Raw genomic sequence first — 9,325 nt, 5'->3', positions numbered from 1 at the left:
TTCTTGCCAGGAAAGTGGAAACCCTACCACGATATATAAATAAATAAATAAAAACCCAGCAAATAAATAGAAATCATGGCCAAGTTCATTTCATGCTATAACCAAATTGCCAACAGTACGTACGTACAAGTGGCCAATTAATGTCCGAATCCTCCTCCGTGTGGATAAAGATATGTATATTTGGTACATACATTCATTATCTTCCAATTATCACACACACACACAATTATATATATATATATATATTTGATTCACAACGACAAGAAGATTCACTGGTTTCTACAATTTTGAGTGTGTTTTTTTTTTTTTTTTTAAATGAAATTATAGGTAGGCTAACAATATTTATAAATCATAAAATTAAAAAAAAAAATTACGTATAGAAATTTTAATTGTCATTGAAACTGAAAAGATATGTATATGTATGGAGGTGTATATATATATATAGGAGATGGAAATTAAGAAAATAGAGGTGATGATTGGAATTATAATTGGGCAGGTACCTGTGTTGTGTGTGTGTGCAATAATTAGTGCAGAGTGCAGTCACGAACATCCTGATAAAGACACACACATTATTCAATTCATTCATGCCAATAATAATAATAATAAATATGTGTTATTTCTTTCATTCATAAATTATAGTATATCGATCGTAATAATAATAAATTATTATATAGTGTATAGTGCAGCAGAGCAGCGCATATCTTATCCGATGGCACAGATCCTCACTCGTACGGTCAATGACAGCGCATCCAGTCCATTACATCTCCATATAAAGCTTAACATCCGCCTACACCACCACTGCCACCGTCAATAATACTAATAATAAATTATTTTTGTCACGTAAGGGATGGCTTGGTGGTGTAGAAATTTGACTTATAACTCATGGGTTCAAACCCCGACGCCTCAGGTCACCTGCCATATATGGTTCGCCTAGTGTGACTTTTTCGTAGGGCCTGGTTTGCAAGTTATTAGGTTCGGCCGGGATTTTACCCAGTGCACACTTTCGGATAGCAGCTGCGGGTTCCCACATCATCTAAAAAATAATAATTATTATTTTAGTAATGTATCTAACCCTCTTTGTAATTTTAAGTGAATCCTGTATGAAAATAATTCACTTAAGTAAAAAATTTTCGTTTAGATGGTCTTTCCGTGTCGGATTCGCCATGCTGACAGCAGTTGATGGCGTAGTACTTATGCGAATGACATGTCATCGCCACGTCAGATCATCATTTTAGCGAAAAAATTTTACTTGCAAAACCATTTTGAAACAGACTCTATTTAAATATCCTTGAAATAATAAAGGAAGTCATATACAGAATTAAAAAAAGACAGTTTACCAACACATTTGTTAAAAAAAAAAAAAACTTCTAAGTGTTGCTGACATGGCAACTGCGTGGCAATGACATGTCAGCGCCACGGCAGCAACGGTAGGCCAACGAGGCGAATCCAACACCGAATGATTATTTTAGAGAAAAAATTTTACTTACGAAATTATTTTCAAACATAATTCACTTGAAGTTCACTACAGGGAAACGTTGATATAGTTATAAAATAATTATATATCAAAACAGTTACATAATTTGCCACAAAAATATAATAAAAAAATAAAAATATGTTTATCTATACAGGACCTAAAAAAGCAGTTTACTCTAATAATAATGTCCCGTAAAGGATGGCCTGGTGTTGAGTGGATGGACTCGTGATCGTGGGGCATGGCTTCAAATCTCGATGTCTTTAGGTCTTGTTTGCCAGACTAGTTCGTCTAGTGTGACTTACCTTGTCAGATCTAGTTTGTAAGTTCGGCCAGAACAATATCTATTTATAACGTATTAAAAATTCAATTTACAGCTGAATTTTACTTTACTGTTGTTTTAACAATAAGACATAATTTCGAACAAAATTCAACATAATTAGGGTGCTTAGTTTCCAACTTCTATAACCAAATTTTCATCAAAATTTTGAACACTCGTAATCAATCGCATTTACACAAGATTTCGATAACCAATTATTTGAGGCTCAAAGTTCTCAAAAGGCGGAAAAATTTATATGTCTATGCCCATCATATCTTCAATAGTCGATGACATATATACATACTTATATATATATATATGGCGTCGGCTAGAACTATATATACATTCATTTTTCCTTGGATCAAATATGTGTATATATATTTGCAGGACATTAGGTTCGGCCGGAGATTTACTCAGTGCGCACTTTCGGAAAGCGACTGCGGGTCCCACATCACATAGAAAAAAGAAAAAAAAATATGTTTATATATATATATATATTCCTTTTCAAATCAAAATTCATAATTGCAATTTCCAACAAGAATCAGCCTGCAGACCCAAAACGAAAGAAGATACGAACAACACATGGGCTACGTACAAACACAGCCATTCATTATTCTCATTTTGAAAACTATAAAAATAAAATAATTTGGGATTGGGAGAGGGAGAGGGAGAGGGCTACAATATATGTAATATAATATAATTTAATTGAAATTCAATTAAATCACAAATTACTAAACCTAAGAGATATGTTGGACCGACACACAGTAGATAAGAAACCTTATTGTTGGTCTACTACACCCCACCCCCACCCTAGGGGGGGGGAGGGGTCCATGGCCCCCTTTAAGTTTTCTGTGGATACTCATGAATTTGGACTGGACCCCACTAATCCTCTCCAAATATCATTAATCTGCTTGTGCAATTATTGATACAGCTCATCAACCTCCTTATGCATGTACGATTCATTAATTATTACAGCTTAATTAATTTAACATATATATATATATATATATATATGTATACGGTTGCCATTGTAATAATATGTATTGTATGTATCATTAGTATGTATTGTTTGTCTAGTGCTGTGCTAGCATGTAATATGTGATAAGATCAATAATAATATGTCTATTGTTAATTGTATTAGTATTATTTTAACATACATTGTCAACACTATCCTCAATATATATATTAATTTCGCATATGCTTAATTGTTCGTGCACACACATGTATATGTATATATATCCTTATTAACCCTTGCATGTTTAGATGTATATAAGTCTTTTCACATTATTGGAATTTCATTTTACATGATCTTACATCATCCCTCATGTATTTGTAATATATATATATATATTAATATATATAAATTGTTAGTAATTAACATAAATTGGATAACATAAATTGAAATTAAGAACGATCAACAAGAGTTGAATATGAGCCTAAGACCGTATAGATTTGTATCTAAAAAGGGATACAAATTTGAAGTTCCGAAATGGTAGAATTTCGAATTAAAATTATATTTGGTGTTATATAAATAATTATTTGCTATAATAAAAATGAATAATTAAATGAATAATACACGAGCAAATTCAAATTTTAAGAAATAGAAAAATAATCTATATTTTCACACACACATGCATATATATATATATATATAACATATATGTATATTGTATAATTTAATGTATCTTTAAGAAGTGCATGAAATTATGGGAAAATACAAACCGACAAGAGCCTTCGTAATCTCTCATTATTTATTTATTTATTTTTGGCCAAAAAGTTTAAACAAAGTCAACATAGAATTTTTTAATGTCGTTTTCTTATTTCTTGCTCATGGTTGTAGTCCAAAATGAAGTGATTTGGTAGGAAAGTTAACTTTATTCAAATAATTATGGTAAATAATAATACATCACCATCGTCACACAAAACCATATGCATGTTGATTTACAATTTTATGATTGTTGTAATATGATCTGAAATTAAAATTTCATATGATCTATCCAATTAATCAAAATTAACATGAATTTAGTTAATTAGGTTGATTCGTAATTAGCTAAATAAATAGAGAGAAAATATATAAGAGGTGAACGATGCATAGAAGAAAAATGTGGTTAGTTTGTTGTTATCCAAATTTATTTGATTGATTATTGTTCGATGGATGTAAGTCAAATTAAAGACTACTTGGTTGTTGTCGAATTTATTTGTTCTTGTTGCGGTTTCTCTAATTATTGGTAAGTATTTCTATGTCATTTAACATGTTGCTTGTCACATATTCAAGATAATTGGATTGATGGTACATTTGTTTGGTTTTCTATTGCTTGCTAAATCATATATTGTATTTAGAATCTCTTCTTGACTAGTAGAATTATTATCGTCTTTGCCTGAGGACATAGAGATTTATATCAAACTATGTAAAAAAAAAATAAAGCATTTTTATTAATAAAGAAAAATTGTTAGAATAGTTAAAATAAATTGATTGTTTTAATTAAGTAATATATCTATACCAGTATATATAAGTATATATGAACGACCTTGGGTCAAACTTTAAACATAAAACATATATATATTAACATCCCCTCAAATTCGACATGGGATTATGAAAATCAATTTGAGTTTTTTCAAAAATGACTAAAAACTTTCCCGAAGGTGGGCTTGATGAAATCATTTGCAATTTGATTGTCGGAGGTAGTGGGAGACATCAAGATGTTGTTATGAGCAATATGACGATGAACAAGATGAAAATCAAATTGATTTCCTTTGTACACTGATATTGTTGGTCAAAATTTTTATAGTACTCTAACTGTCGCAATTAACAACTATGGTAGAGGGTTGAAACACACCTAAATCAGCCAAGAAAGCCACAGAAATTCGGCAGTATTATCAGCGAAAGCTCGATATTCGGATTCAGCATTGCACTGAGAAACAATAATTTGTTTATCTGTACACCAAGAAATAAGTAAACTAAATAATGAAAATCATATAAAAAAATTTTAAAAATTTATAATAAGATTATGGAAAATATTTTAAATAATTTAAAATAATAAGCATATTATATAATCCAATAAAGTAAGCAAAGTACTTCCTCCGTCTCATAACAAATTATTCATTTTTCTATTTTGGTTCGTCCCATAATAAAATATTCATTTCATTTTTTTTTAGTAATTGTACTATCTACCTAACACTATAAATACCTTTACAACTTACAATAGATTACACAAATGTCATTACTTTTATATCACACAATACTAATAAGGTTATTTTAGTTATTTCTACTTTATTCCTAGTATATATCAATATAATATTAATATACCTTAAACTTCGTGCAAAAAACAAACATATACTTACTTATAAGACTGAGGGAGTATAACTTTATTTAATATTTAATCAAATAAACACACATTTGGTATAAAAACGAATGTTCTACCAATTCAACTATAGGTTCACTCGAGATTTAATTTATTTCAACTTTATCTTAAATACAAAAAAGTATATATATTTTTAAATATATCATGTTGGACCAGACCAATACAGTCTGATTTTAATTAGGCATGTCCAACATGATTTTTAAATCAGGTCACGCTGCCTGACCCGAAATTAATTTAGACTTAAACTTTAAGCTCGTATTCACTTTTTCGGTCTGTATTCAAATCAAAATTTTAAATCGTGTTTATTTTTGTCAATCCTAATTCTATCTACTTATAGAAATCAATAATTCTTAGGGGAAGATAAGGTGGCCGATAAGATGTTTAACATTAGTACTGAAAGCCATTGAAATTAATTAATATAACTATATTAATGAAAAAATAATTATATAAATTAAAATAATTAACTTTTAAGCCTTCAACGCAAGTGTTGAATAATTATATTCAACACTTCATTCATAATCTTAATTTAATATCACAAGATACTCTCACCGTCCATTTAAAAAGTATATATATTTTTATTATGGAACATCTATTACAAAGTAACTATTTTATTAAATACTTTAATTTTTTTTCATAAATACCCTTAATTTACATCACATCATTACTTTTATTCAAAAAAAAAAAAAAAAGTAAGGGTAAAAATGTTTTTACACTATTTTTACGTACCACTATAATAATATTATTATTTCTTAAACGTCGCGCCAAAACTAAATGTATACTTCTTACTTTGACGGAGGGGATATTATTTTTTACCAACATATTTTGGTTATTGAATATAAAAATATTTTAAATTAGAAAAATTCAATAAACTGACCATTTATTATTTTAGTTTTGTAATTAGAGCATGTAGTAAACTAATCTCGTAAGCGAAAAACGAACACTTTTAGTCTGCCGACGCGGGAGATGCTTATATGACACTCACATGGTTCGCCGGAGGACACGGGTCTGCTAGGTCAACGACACCTGACGGAAACGTGGATTTTTTTTTTTTTTTTTTAAAAAATTATTTATTTATTTTTATCTTTTTTTAGAAATTAAAATTTTTCAAAGAAAATTAAAAGAATATAAAATCTACTTGTCTCTTGCCGGGCACACGTATCCTCCGACAAACCATATGAGTGTCACGTAGATATCTCCGGCGCCGAATGACTAAAATTGCAAAAAAAAATCACTTACAGAACTAGCTTGCGACGACTCCAATTACGGGATTAAAATGACAAATAATTCAATTACTCAACTAAAAAAAATCAGAGTGAACCCTATTTTATAAGTAAATATAGTCTATTTTTATTTGAAAGTTATGAAGTGATAAAAATTGAAAGTAAACATATCATATCATATCCAAAAACTCACTTAAAATATATCAAACTCGCACACATCGACAAACAAACTCCGATAGCTCTGTTTTTAAAAATTTTGGTATTATTAATAATTTTATAAGACTATATTTCATCAATAATATATAGATATAATAAAAACATCAATTAAAGATACAATTTTTATTATTTAAAAAAAATTAAAATATTAAAACTAGAAAAATATCTATGTAAATATAACCTAGTAGAATTAAAGAGCAGAGGACACGTTGCGAAGAAGATACGAGATGAAATTAAATGTGAATGTGAAAAGGATATACATATCAAAAAACATATATGGTGGGTGATATGTGTTACCACATTACACAACATCACATTATTTTTTGCTCCTTAAATCCCTAAACTCCACAACATAAATTAATTATTTCAATATTTTTTCTAAACTAATTAATACAAGAGACTCAAATAATTAAATTTTCCAGAATATTTATGCCCCACCATGATTTAATTTATCTCATCACACACTCTAATCTATCATTGGATACATAATTTTCTATACTTTATTTGGACAACTTTTATTTATATTTGAAATTTATTATGGTGTCATATTCATTGCCAAAAAGAAAATTTTTTAACATTATTTCAATAATAAAAACAAAACAAAAAAACTGAAAAACAATAAATAATAATAATAATAATAATAATAATAATAATAATAATTAAACGATGAAACTTTTATATTATACATTATATATAGAGGATTAGAATTCGAAATAAATAAATAAATAATAGTAATGGAATTCATTCAAGTCATTCTTATCGATATATATATACACTCTATTTATATATATTTTTGAATTATTTTGTACTATTTATTTACAACAACGTTTTTAAATATATTATATCACATAATAAATACATTATACAAAATATCATATGAGATATTTATAAAATATATTTAAATGGAACCTTAACCGTTCAAATCTCTAGGCTAATTGTAATTACATTAATATATAGTATTATTTTGTAGCTTAAAATTAAAGTCATTATTTAAGTTCAAAATAAATTCATGGCTATACTCTAAATTATATATATATATATATATGAGAGAAAAAACAAATAAATTATATTAGAGTCACCATATATATATATATGTAATGTATCTCAATTGAGATTTAGAGTGGACATAAAAATTTATCTTAAACCACTTAAATTTGTATTTTTTTTATCTTTGTATATTTTTCGGCATGTTTTTATTTTGCTCAATTTTACAAAATATAGCAAATAGCGAGAGGAAATCTAAGAGCATCTTCAGTGCGGCTGCATTCTGCATAAATGGAGTTTTGCCCGTCCAAAGTGTTGCAGTGTAGCAAGTCTATGTTGTTCGTCATTTTTTTAATTTTTAAAAATTACATATTGATCTTTGTTTCATTATACAGTGACTAATCTACAATTTTTTATATTTTAATTATATATATTTGTAATTTTTATTATTTACTTAGTGATTTAAATTTATTATAATTTAACTTATGTTTCAAATATTAATGTAATATTTATTTTAAGTTAACATGGTATAATTTTTGTATTTAATGTAATATTTGTTTTAATTTAGCATTTTTTAATTTTTTGTGCTAAATATAATATTTGTTTGTTTTTGTATTTAATTTGTAAAATTATTTTCTTTAACAATAAAAATTAATTATTTATATTATAAATATATTAGTAAATAATAAAAAATATGTAAATAATAATAAAAATTGGGTATGAATAAAAAAAAATTAAAAATATATTTTATCTTCAACATTCAACATAAAATATTATACTATTTTATATTACCGATAGGATTTCTTATATCTTACATAATAATTTTTTTCAAATTAAAACACTAAGCACTATTTATTAAAAAAGATTTTTAAAAATATCAAATCAAACACCTCATTTTATTTGTCTATATTAAATTAAAAGTCTATTTTAAATTCAAAATATCAAATCATTACCTATTTATATCACATCATACTAACTATTTTAATTGAAAATTTTTACTATTCAAATCCTAACAAAAAAATCCTAACCCCAAACAAACACACCATAGTGTATTTTTGTAGAGACTGTGAACATTGAATTGTAAAAAATTTAGAAATAATTATAAAGTAAACACATCTTAAAAAAAAAGAAAAAAGAAAACCTTTAAATTTTGTTTTTTTTTTTATTTTAAATTAAAATTACTATTGTATACTTTTAGATGATTTTTTAATAAAAATAAATTATTTTTTTCACAAAATATTATTTAAAATAAAAAGTCAAATTAATTATTTTAAATCAATTTTAAATTATAAATAAATAATATATTTTTTGTTCATTTTTTTGCTAACATAATAATGATATAGAATAAATTTCACTTAATAATATATATATATATATATATAAAATAAACGTAAAATATCAAAATAAGTAAGAACAGTCGTTTATGAGGAAAAATTCAAAGAAAAATGCATTTAAATATGGTCTGAAAAAAGTCATTTACGTGCTACATATTTTTCTAAATAAAATTATTATTTTCAAATTTGTCTGTACTCAAATTGTAGAATACAGAGAGGACAAGACTACTTCATTATTGTCATTGTCGGCTGGGCTTTTACAAATACATACATATTCATTTTAAATTATATTACTACCTTTAATTAATTAATTCTGAGGTTAGTTTAATATCCTTTTAATAATTTCTTCTCACAATTAAAAATTGCAAAGAGAAAAGAAGTACAGTTCAACTTTAAACCAATCATGGATAATTTATATA

Source organism: Andrographis paniculata, unplaced genomic scaffold (assembly GCF_009805555.1).
Source record: "Andrographis paniculata isolate CXL003 unplaced genomic scaffold, ASM980555v1 Contig12END, whole genome shotgun sequence".
Classification (NCBI taxonomy): domain Eukaryota; kingdom Viridiplantae; phylum Streptophyta; class Magnoliopsida; order Lamiales; family Acanthaceae; genus Andrographis; species Andrographis paniculata.
This window is presented reverse-complemented; position numbering follows the sequence as displayed.